We start from the raw sequence: 20,503 nt of genomic DNA on the forward strand, positions 1-20,503 counted from the left end.
TGATCAGAAACACTGAGGCAGATCACAATCCCCTTTCAAACAAAAGGCTCATACCTGAATAAATTCTATAATTCACACAATTAATAAATTAAACTACAAATGAACAAGATTTTTTTTAATCCGCTTCTTAATTTTGGGGACATCCGGCGACAACAAACTAGATAAACACTGCAATTGCACATGTGCAACTACTTCCGGTTTGTTGGCAGCAGTCGTGTCCAATTTTAATAGTTTTTTTTGTCTGCCCTATGCAAGTGTCTTAACTGCTCATTATATGTAGCCAATGGGCATTCCCACCTCGCAGCACCATAGAAATCAATAAGGCACTACGTACAGGACCTTGAGCATAGCCACTACATTGCTTTGAATCTGCAAAGTATCCACGCTTTGCACCTCAGCTGCTCCTTGTGGTAGCTTGACTCTCTAAGTGCTTCAGATATATGTTAGATATGTTCTCCATAGACAGTCAAAAAATATCGGCCACGCAGCACTTTGCAGATTAAAGCAATGTAGTGGTTATGCCCAAGATCCTGTACGTAGTGCCTTATTGATCTCTCCACAAAATGTTACGTGAGAGCGGCAGAGTTACTGTTTCCACCCTCCCCAATGATTCTTCATCATCCATTGTGAGGAACTATTTAGCCTCTGCGGCTGAGATCAGGAACTCGGTGTATATGTGTGGGAATCACCGTGAGAATGATGCTCTGACAGTCTGTGATGCTCGAGAAAAAAAATGCACCTTTTTAAAAAAAACTCAACTTCACCAATAGATGAAAAAAAATTGAATACATTGAACCGTAAAACTCAAAGTTACCTGACCACATCTTTGAAATGATTAGAGTACACAATTACATAATTTAATAATCTTTAATGGTACTTACCTCTGGATTTAAAGTGCCTTTTAGTGATTATTATGTACTGTAAGATTACAAGGCATTAACTGAGCAGTTAGGCCAAATGGGAACAAACCAAGAGAAATCTAAATTTGGAAACAAGTACACCTGCTGCCATTTTATATATTTTTATATATGGAGGGAGATTGCAGGGGAGGTGTTAGGCACTGCCATTAGGTGCTGCCATTTTATATATTTTTTCAACTGTTCACATTAAGAAATTAAAGATTAAAATAAATGTACTTACCGTTTTTTTTAAAGGAACATAATGGACTATAATTTGCTGTAGGTTTGATTCTAATGGCATCTGCTATTAATTAGACTTACCCTAGTCCATTAGGTTTTTAAATTTTTTGCATGGCAAATTGTTGATGGTGTGAGCTGATACTGGCACAGCGAGGGGCTAAAGGGGAATCTGGGACCTGAGTGAACAGGGCAAGTAACTGGGTATCTCTTCAAACAATCACATTGAAGGATTATGAAATTTAAAGCACAAGGACTCAAAATGAAGTGCGTGATTGCAATGTCAAATTAGGTACAGAAAGAGAAATAGATTGGATTAAAAAAGAGAGAAAAAAAGAGACCAAAAAGAAAAGGAAAATAATTAAAAATGCAAAATTTAAGATTTTTAAAATCTCCAACTACAATTAAAACCTGTTCGAGACTCCACACTTGCAATAGATAATTTTCAGTGCCAGAGAGGTTGATTGACAATAATTAACAATTATCACATTGTTAAAATGGTACTCACGCTTGAAATGATGAGACGTAACTTTCTATAGCTAGTTTCGTTCATATCTACCAAGCAAATACCGCAGCTTCGTGCTTTTCAATGCATTTCAATGGTGGGGTTCACAGTGAGTTGCCATTGTTTTTTGGATATTTGAGTTTAACCTTGCATCTTGCCCTCACCTGAAGTTGCAGTACTATTTGCGCATGAATAACGGTGAGCAATATTGGCCTTACCGTTATTTTGACAGAAAATCTGAGCTATTACAACTAATTCTAAATATCTTTCAAAAGATTTCAGCACTTGAATTGAGGCAGCAAGGCCATGGAAATGGACAGGCTGCTGGAGCATGTATGGTTCAGGCATTTCTCTGCGGGTTCAGAGGTTATCCAATCATGCTTATCCCTTAATCAAGAGTACCACAGCAATTGGCAAATATATAAAATATAAAGATAGGAGGATGAAATAATAAGAAAAAACATATAAAGTAAATAAACATTGCAGCTACAAAGAAAAATACATTAAGATGAAAAAGCATATTAATTTAAAGCAAAAAGGAAAGATTAGGAATTAAGGTCCCAATAAGGAATAGAAAGACAATGATAGGTCATTGAAAAGATGAGCATAACTTTACAGTGAATTTTCTACCTACGTGAATGATTTTCTCTCTTCACTATTTTGACGCTTGAGTGGATTGACATTGTCCTTATTTCAGATTTAGAATTCTTATCTTTCTGTCACACTGACAAAGGTAATGGAGGGATTTGTAAATGAGGTTGTGAATTTTAAATTCAATACTTTGGAAGATGAAAGCTAAAGGAGGTTAGCATGCAGTGATATGCAGGTGCCACTTAGTGCAGGTCATCGTGCAGGCAGTGATGTCCTCGGTATGTTGGAGTTTGTGCAGAATGAAGCTCAGGAAGCTGGTGAGGAGGGCAATTGGGGAAGTTGAGTCTGGAGGTAATACAAGTTGAGGAGTAAGAGTTTTCATGGTTGGGATGAAGTAAATGCAGAGGCAGATGATGTCGTGGAGCTGAAAGCTATGGTCTTGATGTTGGAAAGGACATGGGATTTGCAGCTCAGTATTATGTCTGTAAGCACTCTAGTAATGACTCCACGAGGTAAGGTATTGTAGATAGATAGAAAATAGGTGCAGGATTAGGCCATTCGGCCCTTCTAGCCTGCACCGCCATTCAATGAGTTCAAGGCTGAACATGCAACTTCAGTACCCCATTCCTGCTTTCTCGCCATACCCCTTGATCCCCCTAGTAGTAAGGACTTCATCTAACTCCTTTTGTACTTGAACTGTGGTGACCTTAGTCCATTTATTACGGCTCCTGAGTGAGGGTACAGCATGGTGAGCTCCCTTTTATACCTGGTTACCTGTCATGTACAGGTGACCCCCTAGGTCTCCACCAGTTGCACCCTCTGGTGGTACAAGTATAGTGTATGCAGTGTGAAGGTACATCCAGTAGTCTTATGTAACTGTACATTGAGTTTACAGGGAATATACTTAGGTTATACAAGACTCAGATTTAGCTGAGTAGCTGAGGAGTGGGATGGAGTCAGAGGCAAGACTACTGAGTTTTTGTTGGAGTCCAGGTGGAAAGTTTTGGTCTTGCAGTTTTCAGTTGGAGCAATTTTTGCCCCACGCATGACTTGATGTCAAGACAAGTCCCCTGGAGGTGTCGAGCAGCTGAGCATTTCAGGTACGTGGTTGCGACTGCCAGCGATGTGCGTAACATCAAAGTTATACTGATGAAAGCGATCTGACCATCGGCTGATTCGTAGTGGTCTGTGCCCAGATCCAGTTGTAGCGATTAGCGTAGTTAGCGTTTGGTGATCCGTACCGAGAGTAACTTTCCTGCCATAGAGGTAGATGTGCGAGCATTCACATGCTTAGATGCAAGCGAGTGCTTTGCATTCCCCTGTAGAGTATTTACCTTCTGCAGACGAGAGCGCGTGAGAGGCGAAGGCGACTGGGTGTTCCAGGCCATCAATCTATTGTGAGAGCACAGCACCCATGGCGGTGCCTGATGCATCCGTGGTGATGTACGTAGTGGCATTCGGATCAAAGTGCACGAGGATAGGAGGGGTATGATTTTCTCCTTAAGCGTGTTGAATGCCTGAGCCTGGGAATCTGTCCATTCCCAAGGGATGTCTTTACACAGCAACTTGCGAAGTGGTTCAGCAATGAGCGCATAGTGTGGGACGAACTTCAGATAGAAGTTGCAAGTGCCGAGGAATGATGAAAGTTCTTTGCCGTTGGTAGCTTCCTGCATTCGCTGGGTCACGCCAATGTTATCAAGCGTCGGCTTGACACCTTGTGCTGTGACTCTGTAGCCCAGAAAGTTTATTTCTCCAGCAGCGAATGTACACTTATCGGCATTAAGTGTAATGTTATGTGTAGCTCATCTAGCCTTAACTGCTTGAAGTCACTGGTCATGTTCTTCCATTGTCCGTCCATGGACGACGATATCATCAAACAGATTAAGGGCTCCCTCTATGCAAGCTAGCATAGTGGTGACACTCTTCTGAAATACGCTTGGTGCAGAAGATAGTCCGTAGGGCATGCATCAATACTGATACAGACCATCATGCGTCATGAATGCCGTGAGCGGTTTGCTCTCTTCCGCTAGGAGCATTTGCAGATAACTGCGGCGCATGTCAAGTTTTGTAAAAACTATTGAGCCATGGAATTCTGAAGACAGTTCGTTGATGGTAGGAAGATTGTACTTGTCGGGGTTGATGGCCTTGTTGACCTCTTTCAGATCGATGCATGTGAATAGCTCCCGCAGGGTGCTAATGCCTGTCTAGTGAGCTGTAACAAACAAATAGAGTATGAACACAACAGGCACCAATGATTGAGCAATTATAATCAGGGATGCTCAAGAGGGCAGAATTAGAGGAGCACAGACATCTGGGTGGGGCGGGGAGGCGATGGCAGAAGGAGATTACAGAGATAGGGAGAGGCGAGGCCATGGAGGGATTTGAAAATAAGGAGGAGCATTTTGAAATCGAGCCATGCATTAACCAGAAGCCACTGTAGGTCAGCGAGCACAGGGTGATGGATGAGCACGACTTGGTATGAGATAGCACTCGGGCAGCCGAGTTTTGGATCACCTCTGTTTACATAGGGTCGAAGGTGGGAGACCAGCCAGGTGTGCATTGGAAGTCAAGTCCTGAGGATACGAGGTTTTATAAGGACAGGAAGAATATACTATATACTGTCTATGTTATATTCTGATGCTAAAGTGAAGCTGGTTGTAATGTGGCATTTACATTTAAGGCCACAAAGCATATTTATTTATAAAAAGGTAATTCAAGACTTGTTGCTCTTAAGTATATCCAGACATACATTTTCTGTTGCTGGAGAAATTGATCTTCAGCTTGGAAAATATTGTCTCTTTCTCTTATCAAGTGTGTTACAGAAGGGGAAATTGTAAACCCCTATACATTTTCAAAGAAAGAGAGACTTGCATTTCTATAGCGCCTTTCATGACCACCGAATGTCCAAAAGAGTTTTACAGCCAATGAAGTACTTTTTTGAAGTGTAGTCACTGTTGTGATGTAGGAAACGTGGCAGCCAATTTGCGCACTGCAAGATCCTACAAACAGCAATGTGATAACTACAGGATAATCGGTCTTTTAGTGATGTTCATTGAGGGATAAATAATGGCCAGGGAACTGGGGATAACTTCACTGCTCTTCTTTGAAATAGCACCATGGGATATTTTACATCCGCCTGAGATGGCAGAGGGGGCCTCGATTTAACGTCTCATCTGAAAGACAGCACTTTCGACAGTGCAGCACTCCCTCAGCACTGCACTGAGAGTGCCAGCCTAGATTTTTGTCCTCAAGTCTCTGGAGTGGGTCTTGAACCCACGACCTTCTGACTCAGACATGAGTGCTACCCATTGAACCATGGCTGATGCTAAAGTAAGTATCACTAAACTAAGATACTTCAGCAAAGCATCATGATTTATAAAAGAGGGTATTGACATTTTGTGACATGAAATGTAATGGCTAAAACGTAACTTCAATTTGAACATTACATTTCCATCCTTGTTAATGTTCAAGAGCAAAACTGATTATTTTAACTCCACTATTATTCAGAATGCGCAAATTTAGAGCACTCACCTCATAAAGAGGATTGTGGAATGCTTTTAAAAAATTGGTAGATGGGAGTCAAAATGCACTATGATCCTGGATGATAGTTTTTGTTTAGCTAATTCAAAAACAGATTGGACATTCATTCAACCACTGCCATTCTTTCCGTTTTTAATAGTCTTATTAGTGTAGATCAATTGGTGGAAATTTCTTGTAATAATTCAATAATACCATTTTACTTTTAACTGGGTCATCATATGTATGGGAGCTTGTATGAATGCAAGCATCTTCTCAGAAGTATGATGGTTAGCCTGAAATCTAATTACATATTGACCCTGAATGCAACTTGATTTTGAAAATAATCGCACTTAGCTTTCTGTAACCTCAAGCCATGTTTTCCAAAGTATTGTAGCACTCTTTTGAACTGCCACAGATTCTCCTGTTTAGCATATCCAGTTATTAAAACAACATTAAGGTAACAAATTACCTTATTTGGCCCGAGTAGGACTTGATCCATAATTCTTCCAATGTCAACAGGAGTGCAAGCCATTATATTAAGCAGTCCCATGATGATGCAATTCCATTTGCTTCTTAATTGATGTTGCTCAAGATTGTCATCAAACACAATCTGTTGATGGATCTGTGAGGGATACAACATTAGGAGTTTGTATCTTTTTGTAAGTTCAGCAAATAAATCTGAAGGTTTCAGAATTATGTACTGGTCTATATTTAAGTCTGAATTAATAGTCATTTCATACTCATCACAATTTATCACAGTTACATTGAATTCAGGCACGCTGGAAATTGTTTCTTGTGCAGCATGTCGGAAATTACAGAGGCAACAGCACCAGGAATGAGTTTTGTCATTTATCATAGTGTCAGCTATGACTCAGTGGTTAGCACCCTTACCTTTGAGTCAGAAGGTTGTGGGTTCAAATCCCAGCATAAATCTAGGCTGACGCTCCAGTGCAGTGCTGAGGGAGCACTACATTGTCAGAGGTGCCGTCTTTCAGATGAGACGTTAAACTGAGGCACGGTCTGCTCGCTCAGGTGGACGTTAAATATCCCATGGCACTATTTCGAAGAGAAGGGGAGCTTTCCCCCGTGTCCTGACCAATATTTATCTCTCAATCAACATAAGAAAAATAGTTTATCTAGTCATTATCACATTGCTGTTTATGGGAGTTGCTGTGTGCAAATTGGCTGCCGCATTTCCCACATTACAGCAGTGATTACACTCCAAAAGAATTTTGTTGGCTGTAAAATGCTTTGAGATGTCCAATGGTCATGAAAGGCTTGTCTATCCATGATGGGGTACCCCATTATCCTCCTCCTTTATAGGCTTACAGCTTGATCTTTAGGCTTTGCTCTAAAGTCATCCATCTTACATTTGGATCAGTCTTCTGCTTTCTGCACCCTCTCCAATGCATGCGCGTATATAAATAAATATATATTTGTAGTGTTTTAACCAGAGGTGCAAGTGTGATATGCCAGTATTGTGTAGGGCACTTATTTCTCAACCTTCATTCCCTGTAAGTACCACTCCTTACCGATAGCACCCCATTGTAGAGTCGACCTTAATGAAGAATTTTGTAGCATTAACCTCCTCTGTTTGAAGTCTCTTTACAGTTGTGGATATCGGAGGCAGATTTACCTCTTACTGCACTAGGACATCATAGCCATGATTTCTCCACATGTGGCAGGATTGATGTAGATGGTGTGTTGAAAGCTCGCTTACGACTCAAACCCACTCTCTCTCCTGAATCTTCCCATGATGGGGCTTGTTAAGCCCGCCCTGTGAGCTTCCCAGCCAATTAAGAGGAAGCTAGTCTGATGACATCAATTGATGTCATCAGCCGGTTTCCTTAAGGAACCAGGCCCACAATGATTTTGACAGTCCTTCTGTCAGTGTCCTGCAGCATTGAAATGCTGCAAACACTGAGAAGCACTGCACAGAGGTGCACGGCTGCACCCAGGTTCTGTCATGACTCCCTCCAGATGCTTATGCACGGAGCCACAACATGCAGGGAGGTCCTCTTCCCTGCCCATGGGTAGAAGGGAACTCCCCAGGACATCAACGCAGTCTAGTTGCGCACTGCACAGTAGGGCACAAGCAGGGACTTTGTCCCGAGGACCAGGCTGCAGTGGCGCAAACCCTTCAATCACAAAATGTTACTGCAAAGCAGTTGGTCAGCTTTTCTCTCTCTTTTCTTTTCTTGCTTTAAATTAAGTGCCTTACATTTGAGGCCAGAATTAAAAACAAAATATAATGAATTAAATACATTATAGATGGCAGGGCAGGTAATGTGTCACTGCTGCAACATGTGGAAGCTGGTGGACATCATTGACATCCACACGACCACATCTGCAGCAAGTGTCTGCAGCTCGAGGAAATTCGGCTCTGCGTTGATGAGCTGGAATCCTAGCTACAGACACTACGACACATCAGGGAGGGGGAAGAGTTATCTGGACGCCGCGATCCAGGAACTAGTCACACCAATTGGATTAATTAATTCAAATTCGATCCGTGGTCAGGGACGAGAGGGTGTGACTACCTGTGAGGCAGATATAGGGACTCAGGAAGGAGCGATAGAGGAGCCTCAGCCCTTGCTCTTGCCCAACAGGTTCGAGGCTCTTACTCCCTGTGTGGACGAGGGCAGGGACTGCAGGGAGGATGAGCAAACTGACCACAGCACCATGATACAGGGGGCCATTCAAGTGGGGGAGTAAAAAGAAACGTTGTAGTGATAGGGGACAGTATCATTAGGGGGATAGATACTGTTCTCTGCAGACGAGAGTATGAGTCCCGAAGGCTGTGTTGCCTGCCCTGTGCCAGGGTGAAGAACATTTCCTCAGGGCTGGAGAGGAACTTGAAGTGGGAAGGGGAAGATCCAGTTGTCATGGTCTACATGGGTACCAATGACATAGGTAGGACAAACAAAGAGGTTCTGCTGAGGAATTATGAGCAGCTAGGGGCCAAATTAAAAAGCAGAACCACAAAGGTAATAATCTCTGGATTACTATCTGAGCCACAGGCAAATTTGCATAGGGTAAATAAGATCAGAGAGTTAAAGACTGGTGCAGGAGAAATGGGTTTTGATTTGTGGGACACTGCCACCAGTACTGGGGTAAGAGGGAGCTGTTTCGTTGGGACAGGCTCCACTTAGACCATGCTGGAATGAGGGTCCTGGCAAATCAAATAACGAGGGCTGCAGAGAGGGCTTTAAACTAAAAAGAGGTAGCTCGTGCTGAGCATGGAGTGCAGCAGCATAGAGTGGCATCTGTGAGTTTGGTAAGTGGGTGAGTTTTAAGGGTTATTCTCTTTAAACCATTTGGAGGCTGGAGTAAATTGTTAGTGGCAATTGTCAGTAGCTTCTAACTAAGTAGCAGTTTAATTTAAAGGGGAAAAGTTAAATAGTTGGGATTCTTTCAAGTTTAGGCAGAGAAAAACAAGGTAACTCTCCAGTAGGAGGTAATTAGCAGCTAGTTAAAACCAGTTCTGTAAACAACTGACCAGTAGTGAGTCATCTGACCTAGATATAGTTTAAAAAGAGGCAGCTCGTGCAGAGCACGGAGTGTAGCAGCATAGAGTGGTAGTTGTGAGTTTGGTAAGTGGGTGAGTTCGGGCAAGCGGGGGTGGCAGGTGCTGTTTTGTCTTGTTTTTCCGACCAGTGCTGACACTAGAGCAGTTGATAAGGAGTGCGAGAGTAGGAGACAGAGGCCCAGAGACCAGCCCAACCAGCTGCAGACAAAGATAGAGGGGTGAGAAATCGATGTGTGACGTCAGAGTGCGGGGAGGAGCAGCTTCAGCGGCAGTCCGGGGTCAGCGGCCTACAAAGGCCCAGCGGCAGTCCGGGGTCAGCGGCCTACAAAGGCCCAGCGGCAGTCCGGGGTCAGCGGCCTACAAAGGCCCAGCGGCAGTCCGGGGTCAGCGGCCTACAAAGGCCCAGCGGCAGTCGGTGAGCGAGCAGTGCGGGGAGGAGGGACAAGAAATCAAAAAGTGACATCTCAGCCAAGCTGGTAAGTGGTTGGCTCATCGGCTGGTGAGTATATCTCTTTGATTTTGTGTTCTAATAGATAAGAGGATAAATTACTAAATAGCTGTTTAGTGTGTGTAGTGGGAGTCAGTGTTTTTGCTGGGTAATTTAAGGGTAACGAGTGAGATGGCAGGGCAGCTCGTTCAAATGGAATGCAACACCTGTGCCATGTGGGAATTCCTGGATGCTTCCCGCAACGGGGATGACCACATGTGCAGGAAGTGTCTCCAGCTCCTCCAACTCAAGCACCGAGTCTCGGAGCTTGAGCGAGGACTGGAGGCACTGAGGAGCATCCGAGAGAATGAGAGGTACGTGGATAGCTCGTGTCAGGCGTTGGTCACCCCACAGATTAAAAGGGTACAGGAGGATAGGGAATGGGTGACCATCGCACACAAGAGTATGGCGAGGCAGGTAGTGCAGGAGTCCCCTGAGGCTATCCCGCTCTCCAACCGGTACTCTATTCTGACTACTGGCGAGGGCGGTGATGCCTCTGGGGAGTGCAGCCAGGGCCAAGTCCACAGTACCGTGGGTGGCTCAGCTGCACAGGAGGGGAGGAAGAAGACGGGAAGGGCTATAGTGATAGGGGATTCAATAGTTAGGGGAGCAGATAGGCGCTTCTGCGGCAGCAAAAGTGACATCAGGATGGTGTGTTGCCTCCCTGGTGTGAGGGTCAATTATATCACTGAGCAACTGCAGGGCATTCTGGGGAGGGAAGGGGAACAGCCAGTGGTTGTGGTCCACATTGGTACCATCGACATAGGTAGAAAGAGGGGTGAGGTACTGAAAGCTGAGTTTAGGGAACTAGGAGTAAGATTGAAAGCCAGGACCTCAAAGGTGGTAATCTCGGGATTACTGCCAGTGCCACGTACTAGTGAGGGTAGAAATAGGAAGGTTAATCAGATAAATACGTGGCTGGGGCATTGGTGTAGGAGGGAAGGCTTTAGTTTCCTGAACAATTGGGACTGCTTCTGGGGTAGGTGGGACCTGTACAAGTCGGACAGGTTGCACCTCAACAGAGACGGGACCAATGTTCTCGCGGGTGGTTTTGATAGTGCGGCTGGGAGGGTTTTAAACTAGCTTGGCAGGGTGATGGGAACCCAGGAGAGGGCTCTGAGCTAGTTAGAGTGGGTGAGAGCTCAGATGAACAGAACCACAAGAAAGGATGCAAAAGGCAGGAGGCAACAGAGCAGAGTAGCACTGGGGTAAGTGTAAACCACAAGGTGATATGAAGGGACAATATGTTTGAATATAAAGGGGCTGCAGGAGGGGTCAAAACTAAAAATCATGGTTTAAAAACTAGTATTAAAACACTTTACCTAAATGCACGCAGCATTCAAAACAAAGTAAATGAGTTGACGGCACAAATCATTACAAATGGGTATGATTTGGTGGCTATTACAGAAACGTGGTTGCAGGGTGGCCAAGACAGGGGTATCTGACAATTCGGAAAGATAGACAAAAAGGGAAAGGAGGTGGGGTAGCTCTGTTAATAAAGGATGATATCAGGGCAGTTGTGAGAGACGATATTGGCTCAAATGAACAAAATGTTGAATCATTGTGGATGGAGGTTAGAGATAATAAGGGGAAAAAGGTCACTGGTGAGCGTAGTTTATAGGCCCCCAAATAATAACTTCACGGTGGGGCGGACAATAATCAAGGGAATAATGGAGGCATGTGAAAAAGGAACGGCAGTAATCATGGGGGATTTTAACCTACATATCGATTGGTCAAATCAAATCGCACGGGGTAGCCTTGAGGAGGAATTCATAGAATGCCTACAGGATTGTTTCTTAGAACAGTATGTTACAGAACCTACAAGGGAGCAAGCTATCTTAGATCTGGTCCTGTGTAATGAGACAGGAATAATAAACGATCTCCTAGTAAAAGATCCTCTTGGAATGAGTGATCACAGTATGGTTGAATTTGTAATACAGATTGAGTAGTGTCTCAAACGAGCATTATATGCTTAAACAAAGGGGACTACAGTGAGATGAGGGCAGAGTTGGCTAAAGTAGACTGGGAACACAGACTAAACGGTGGCACAATTGAGGAACAGTGGAGGACTTTTAAGGAGCTCTTTCATAGTGCTCAACAAAAATATATTCCAGTGAAAAAGAAGGGTGGTAAGGGAAGGAATAACCAGCCGTGGATAACCAAGGAAATAAAGGAGAGTATCAAATTAAAAACCAATGCGTATAAGGTGGCCAAGGTTAGTGGGAAACTAGAAGATTGGGAAAATTTTAAACGACAGCAAAGAATGACTAAGAAAGAAATAAAGGCCCCAAGTTTCGCCATGATTTGCTCCTGAATTTTAGGAGCAACTGGTGTAGAACGGAGTACCTTAGAAATCGGAATTCTCGCCATTTAGTTTGCTCCAGTTCTAGTCAGTTAGAACAGTTTCACTTTGGAACAGAATTTCTTTTTCAAAAGGGGGCGTGTCTGGCCACTTACGCCTGTTTTCAAAGTTTAGGCAGTGAAAACTTACTCCAAACTAACTTAGAATGGAGTAAGTGAAGATTTTTGTATGCTCGAAAAAACCTTGTCCACACTTTAGAAAATCAGGCGTAGGTTACAAATCAGGCGTAGAGAAGGGGGGGCGGGGGGAAGGTTTAAAGGGAAGTTTACAAACATTAAACACTTCAGTTTTACAAATAAAGAGCCATCATCAATAATAAATGATAGAAACATCAATAAATCAACCAATAAAACAATCCAAAAAAATGAATAAGAAATAATTTTTTTAAAAAATCAATAAATAAAATATTTTCTACTTACCAACTGCAGCACTGCGAGCCCGCCAACAGCGTGCTGGGATGCCGCCCCCACCCCCCCGCCCCCCCCCAGTGTGTCTCTGTCAGTGTCTCTATCTCTCTGTCTGTCTGTCTCTCTGTGTGTTTCTCTCATTTTCTGTCTGTCAGTGTCTGTGTTTCTGACAGCGAGGGGAGGGGGAGGAGGGGGGTAGAGGGAGAGGGGGGGAGAAGGGGGAGGGATGGGGTGGAGGGGGGAGGGGGGAGGAGGAGAAGGGGGAAGGTGGGGAGGAGGAGAAGGGGGAAGGGGGGAGGAGGAAAGGGGGGGAAAGAAAAAGGGGGGAAAGGAGGAGGGGGGTGGGGGGAAAGGAGATGGGGGAAGGAGGCTGAATGGGCCGGGCCCAGCCGGGCCCGAGACTTCGGGCAGGGCCCAAGACTTTGGGCAGTGCCCGTCCCCAGCACCAGATTTACAGGTAGGTGGCGTTGGGTCGGGTCGGGATCGCGGGTCGGGTCGGGGGGAGCGCGGGTCGGGGTCGGGAGCGCAGGTCGGGGTCAGGGTGGTGGTGGGAGGGAGGTCGGTTTGATTCGGGTCGGGGGGAGGGAGGGAGAGAGAGGGAGGTCAGGTCGGGGGGAGGGAGGTCAGGTCGGTGGGGGGAGCGGGAGTCGGGTCGGTGTCGGTGTCGGGTCGGGTCCGGAGGCGGGGGGCGGGGGGGTGGGGGAGGAAGCGGGAGTCGGGTCGGGTCGGGAGGAAGCAGGAGCTGGCCGTGGGAGGAGCCTTATTCACGCAGCCCCAGTGAGGCCATTCGGCCAGGGCTAGGGGCTGCGTGCTTCGGCCCCTCCCACACAGTTTTGGGCGCCTGGAGCTACTGCACATGCGCGCCCACTGTAGCGCGCATGTGCAGAGGTCCCGGCACTGTTTTCAGCGCAGGGACCTGGCTCCGCCCCCTACAGCTCGTGCTGCGCTGCGCTGAGCTGCAAACGACCTGCAGGAAGCTGGAGAATCTGGAAGTTTTTTTTAGGCGCACTTTGTGGCGCGAAAAACGGGCGTCCAGGTCGGGACTGCGCCGTTCTAGGCGCGGCTCGAAACTTGGGCCCAAAGAAAGGAAAGATAGATTACGAAAGTAAACTTGCGCAAAACATAAAAACAGATAGTAAAAGCTTTTACCGATATATAAAACGGAAAAGAGTGACTAAAGTAAATGTTGGTCCCTTAGAAGATGAGAAGGGGTATTTAATAATGGGAAATGTGGAAATGGCTGAGACCTTAAACAATTATTTTGCTTCGGTCTTCACAGTGGAAGACACAAAAACCATGCCAAAAATTGCTGGTCACGGGAAGGTGGGAAGGGAGGACCTTGAGACAATCACTATCACTAGGGGGGTAGTGCTGGACAGGCTAATGGATCTCAAGGTAGAAAAGTCCCCTGGTCCTGATGAAATGCATCCCAGGGTATTAATAGAGATGGCAGAAGTTATAGCAGATACATTCGTTATAATCTGCCAGTATTCTCTTGACTCTGGGGAGGTACCAGCGGATTGGAAAGCAGCTAATGTAACGCCTCTGTTTAAAAAAGGGGGCCGACTGAAGGCAGGTAACTATAGGCCGGTTAGTTTAACATCTGTAGTGGGGAAAATGCTTGAAGCTATAATTAAGGAAGAAATAGCGGGACATCTAGATAGGAATAGTGCAATCAAGCAGACGCAACATGGATTCATGAAGGGGAAATCATGTTTAACTAATTTACTGGAATTCTTTAAGGATATAATGAGCATGGTAGATAGAGGTGTACCGATGGATGTGGTGTATTTAGATTTCCAAAAGGCATTCGATAAGGTGCCACACAAAAGGTTACTGCAGAAGATAAAGGTACGCGGAGTCAGAGGTAATGTATTAGCATGGATAGAGAATTGGCTGGCTAAAAGAAAGAAGAGAGTCAGGATAAATGGGTCCTTTTCGGGTTCGAAATCGGTGGTTAGTGGTGTGCCACAGGGATCGGTGCTGGGACCGCAACTGTTTACAATATACATAGATGACCTGGAAGAGGGGACAGAGTGTAGTGTAACAAAATTTGCAGATGACACAAAGATTAGTGGGAAAGCGGGTTGTGTAGAGGTCACAGAGAGGCTGCAAAGAGATTTAGATAGGTTAAGGTTTGGCAGATGGAATACAATGTCGGAAAGTGTGAGGTCATCCACCTTGGAAAAAAAAACAGTAAAAGGGAATATTATTTGAATGGGGAGAAATTACAACATGCTGCAGTGCAGAGGGACCTGGGGGTCCTTGTGCATGAATCCCAAAAAGTTAGTTTACAGATGCAACAGGTAATCAGGAAGGCGAATGGAATGTTGGCCTTCATTGCGAGAGGGATGGAGTACAATAGCAGGGAGGTCCTGCTGCAACTGTATAGGGTATTGGTGAGGCTGCACCTGGAGTTCTGCGTGCAGTTTTGGTCACCTTACTTAAGGAAGGATATACTAGCTTTGGAGGGGGTACAGAGACGATTCACTAGGCTGATTCCGGTGATGAGGGGTTTACCTTATGATGATAGATTGAGTAGACTGGGTCTTTACTCGTTGGAGTTCAGAAGCATGAGGGGTGATCTGACAGAAACATTTAAAATAACGAAAGGGAGAGACAAGATAGAGGCAGGGAGGTTGGCTTCCACTGGTCGGGGAGACTAGAACTAGGGGACACTGCCTCAAAATACGGGGGAGCCAATTTAAAACCGAGTTGAGAAGGAATTTCTTCTCCCAGCGGGTTGTGAATCTGTGGAATTCTCTGCCCAGGGAAGCAGTTGAGGCTAGCTCATTGAATGTATTCAAATCACAGATCGCTAGAATTTTAGTCAATAAGGGAATTAAGGGTTATGGGGAGCGGGCAGGTAAGTGGAGCTGAGTTCACGGCCAGATCAGCCATGATCTTGTTGAATGGCGGAGCAGGCTCGAGGGGCTAGATGGCCGACTCCTGTTCCTAATTCTTATGTTCTTATTTATAGTGGGTGGAGGGTTCAGGTGAGTGAAAATTTAAAAATTCAAAGAATAAGGAGAAGGCAATAGAGCAGAGTAGCACTGGGGAAAATGAAAACCAGAGCGTGACAGGAAGGGACAGAATGTATAAACATAAAAGTGAATCAGAAAGTGGGGTCAAAGCAGGAAACAATGGTTAAGAAAACAAATTTAAAAGCTCTTTATCTGAATGCATGCAGCATTCGTAACAAATCGATGAGTTGACAGCACAAATAGATACAAATGGGCATGATCTGATAGCCATTATAGAGACGTGGTTGTAAGGTGACCAAGGCTGGGAACTAAATAGTCAGGGCTTTTTGACAATTCGGAAGGACAGACAGAAAGAAAAAGGAGGTGGGGTAGCTCTGTTAGTAAAGGATGATATCAGTGCATTAGTGAGAAATGATATTGGCTCAGAAGATCAAGATGTTGAATCAGTTTGGGTGGAGATAAAGAATAATCAGGGTAAAAGTTGCTGGTGGGCATAGTCTATAGGCCCGCTAACAGTAGCTACACTGTCGGACGGAGTATAAATCAAGAAATAATGGAGGCTTGTAAAAAGGAACAGCAATAATCATGCACGATTTTAACCTATATATTAATTGGATAAAGCAACTTGGCCAGGATAGCCTTGAAGAAGAGTTCATAGAGTGTATGCTGGATAGTTTCCTTGAACAGTACATTGCGGAACCAACCAGGGAGCAGGCTATCTTAGATCTGGTACTGTATAATGAGACAGGATTAATAAACTTTCACCTAGTGAAGGATCCTCCAGGAATGAGTGACGATAACTTGGTTGAATTTCAAATTCAATTGGATCTCAAACCAGTGTCCTAAGTTTAAATAAAGGAGACTACAAAGGTATGATGGCAGAGTTCACTAAAGTGGACTAGGAAAATAGATTAAACTGTGGGACAGTTGATGAGCAGTGACAGATATTTAAGGAGATATTTCATAACTCGCAACAAAAATATATCCCAATGGAAAGGAAAGACTGTAAGAGAAGGGATAACCATCCGTGGCTAACTAAGGAAAGAAGGGATGGTATCAAATTGAAAACAAGGGCACACAATGTGGCCAAGACTAGTGGGAGGCCAGAGGATTGGGAAACAGTTAAAAGCCAGCAAAGAACAACTAAAAAAATAATAAAGAGAGGGAAGATAGATTATGAAAGTAAACCAGCACAAAATATAAAAAGAGATAGTAGGAGTTTCTACAGGTGCACAAAAAGGAAAAGAGTGGCTAAAGTAAATGTTGATCCCCTAGAGGATGAGACTGGGGAATTAATAATGGGGAACAGGGAAATGGCAGAGACTTTGAACAAATATTTTGTATCAGTCTTCACGGTAGAAGACACCAAAAACATACCAATAGTGGATAATCAAGGGGATATAGGGAGGGAGGAACTTAATACAATCACTATCACTAAAACGTAGTACTCGGTAAAATAATGGGACTAAACGCGGACTAGTCCCCTGGACCTGATGGCTTGCACCCTGGGGTCTTGAAAGACGTGGCTGCAGAGATAGTGGATCTATTGGTTGTAATTTACCAAAATTCCCTGGATTCTGGGGAGGTCCCAGCGGACTGGAAAACGGCAAATGTAACGCGCTTATTTAAAAAAGGAGGCAGACAAAAAGCAGGAAACTATAGACCAGTTAGCCTAACATCTGCCATTGGGAAAATGCTAGAGTCCATTATTAAGGAAGCAGCAGCAAGACATTTGGAAAAGCATAATTCAATCAAGCAGAGCCAGCATGGTTTTATGAAAGGGAAATAATGTTTGACAAATTTGCTGGAGTTCTTCGAGGATGTAACGAGTAGGGTGGATCAGGAGAAACATAGAAACATAGAAACATAGAAACATAGAAAAAAGGTGCAGAAGTAGGGCATTCTGCCCTTCAAGCCTGCACCACCATTCTATAAGATCATGGTGGATCATTCACCTCAGTACCCCTTTCCTGCTTTCTCTCCATACCCCTTGATCCCTTTAGCCATAAGGGCCATATCTCACTCTCTCTTGAATATATCCAATGAACTGGCATCAACAACTCTCTGTGGTCGGGAATTCCACAGGTTAACAACTCTCTGAGTGAAGAAGTATCTCCTCAGTCCTAAATGGCTTACCCCTTATCCTTAGACTGTGTCTCCTGGTTCTGGACTTCACCAACATCGGGAACATTCTTCCTGCATCTAACCTGTCCAGTCCCATCAGAATTTTATATGTTTCTATGAGATCCCCTCTCATCCTTCTAAACTCGAGTGAATACAGGGCCAGTCAATCCAGTTATCTCCTCATATGTCAATCCTGCCATCCCGGGAATCAGTCTGGTGAACCTTCGCTGCACTCCCTCAATAGCAAGAATGTCCTTCCTCAGATTAGGAGATCAAAACTGAACACAATAATCAAGGTGAGGCCTCACCAAGGCCCTGTACAACTGCAGTGAGACCTCCCTGCTCCTATACTCAAATCCCCTAGCTATGAAGGCCAACATACCATTTGTCTTCTTCAACGCCTGCTGTGTCTGCATGCCAACTTTCAATGACTGATGTACCATGACACCCAGGTCTCATTCTATCTCCCCTTTTCCTAATCTGCCGCCATTCAGATAATATTCTGCCTTCGTGTTTTTGCCACCAAAGTGGATAACCTCACATTTATTCACATTATACTGCATCAACCACGCATTTGCCCACTCACTTAACCTGTCCAAGTCATCCTGCAGCCTCTTAGCGTCCTCCTCACAGCTCACACCACCACCCAGCTTAGTGTCATCTGCAAACTTGGAGATATTACACTCAATTCCTTCATCTAAATCATTAATGTATATTGTAAATAGCTGAGGTCCCAGCACTGAGCCCTGCGGCACCCCATTAGTCACTGCCTGCCATTCTGAAAAGGACCCGTTTATCCCAACTCTCTGCTTCATGTCTGCCAACCAGTTATCTATCCACATCAGTACATTACCTCTAATACCATGTGCTTTAATTTTGCACACCAATCTCTAGTTTGGGACCTTGTCAAAAGCATTTTGAAATTCCAAATACACCACATCCACTGGTTCTCCCTTGTCCATTCTACTGGTTACATCCTCAAAAAATTCCAGAAGATTTGTCAAGCATGATTTATCTTTCATAAATCCATGCTGACTTGGACCGATCCTGTCACTGCTTTCCAAATACGCTGCTATTTCATCTTTAATAATTGAATGCAACATTTTCCCTACTACTAATATCAGGCTAACCGTTTTCTCTCTCCCTCCTGTTTTAAAAAGTGGTGTTACATTAGCTACTCTCCAATCCATAGGAACTGATCCAGAGTCGATCGACTGTTGGAAAATGATCACCAATTCATCTGCTATTTCTAGGGCCACTTCCTTAAGTACTCTGGGGGTGCAGTCTATCAGGCCCCGGGGAATTATCGGCCTTCAATCCCATCAATTTCCCTAACACAATTTCCTGACCAATAAGGATTTCCTTCAGTTCCTCCTTCTCACTAGACCCACTGTCTCCTAGTATTGAAATCTTTATTTTCAAGATTTGCTTTCGTTGACTGATTTGTAAGCACCTCTGGAAGTGGCTTATTGAGTTGTAGTAAATGTTCAGACATATGGGAACCTCCCACAATTGTGATGAGTGTGAAAGAAATGGTTTGGACATCGCTGGGATGCTTTATGAAGATGATGTGGGGTGGTGCCAAACTGACGCATCATGTGGCAGCCAGGGTGTACAGCATGAAGTGAAGTAAATATGGCCATGTTGAGGCCATCACTGGCCTCCCAGGCAGCAATGTGGTCGGGTGCTGATGCCCTGTGTACTGTGCAGAGAAAGTTGGTGTTGTTGGTGGCGATGCTGGTGTGTTTAGTGATGTTGATGTTGGGGCTGATCGTGGTGTGATTCTAAGGACCAAGGTGAGATTTTTTTCAAGGGCACCAATGCTGCTGGAATAGATGGCAGGTGAGAGAAGTTGCTCCAAGAAGGTGACAGTGGATTGAAACTTCACTGCTACGCTTCCAAAGTTCATACAGCTCACAAATCTTTTCCAAAACAGCTTCTGACATTAGAAAGTGAGCAGCTGTGAAATGGTAGCTTTTATACTACTTCCGCAGCTGTCAACTCACCAACGCAATAGAGAGTCACTGAGAACCTTCAGCCACTTAACTGGCCTGAAACCCGAGAAATGGCAAAGCCATCAAAAGCATGCTACAATTGTAAGTGCCTGCATTTAAGACTCTTAACCTACTTTTTAATGATGTTAATTCCCTGTCCCGTTGCTGGCTGTCGGGTCGGCCTAACACCGAACTGACAGCTGAGAAATTCACACGGAGGCGGGTTCAGAGCTGGATCCGCTGTCAATCAAAGCCATTTTGACAGCGGGCCAGCTGTCTAAACCCACACGTGCATGGCTGGGAAGAGTGAGGCCAAGGGTTTGGAGTGCCAGCTGTGGCTCAGTGGGTAGCACTCTCTGGATGGGAGGGGTTAGGTGTGAGCAGGTGCCGCTGGTTACTGCAGGAGTTGGAGTGAGTTTGTAAAAAGTTGGTGGTGGGTCTCTGGGCTGTTTGTTTTCAAATTTTAGGGCATTTTAGGCCCATAAGCATCAGCCAGATGGCTGCTGAGGAGTCTGGAGTGCCGAGCCCCTCAGAGAACAATGCTCCCAGGATGAATTTAATCGAGGGAGAATCTGTTTTGAGAAGGGAGAATAAAAAGTCCAAAGATTTGGGCTGGAACCCGAGGAGGTTTGGAAAAGAAAACACAGTGGTGGTTCATTACCAGGATAAGGAGATGCGAGCATGGGATATTATCCAGGCAGTACACGAGGACTGTGGTGAGGGAAGTTGCTTGCTTGCCGACCAAAGCCAAATGTTGGATTCGAAGTGACGGTCAGTGGCTGAGAGGAGGTGGAAAGACTTTTACTGAGCCTGAAGGTTGGTGAGAAGTACTTGGATACTCTGCTGTATTCTGAAAATGTGGTGGTCT

The sequence above is a fragment of the Pristiophorus japonicus genome, chromosome 10 (genome assembly GCF_044704955.1).
Source record: "Pristiophorus japonicus isolate sPriJap1 chromosome 10, sPriJap1.hap1, whole genome shotgun sequence".
In the NCBI taxonomy this organism is placed as follows: Eukaryota; Metazoa; Chordata; class Chondrichthyes; family Pristiophoridae; genus Pristiophorus; species Pristiophorus japonicus.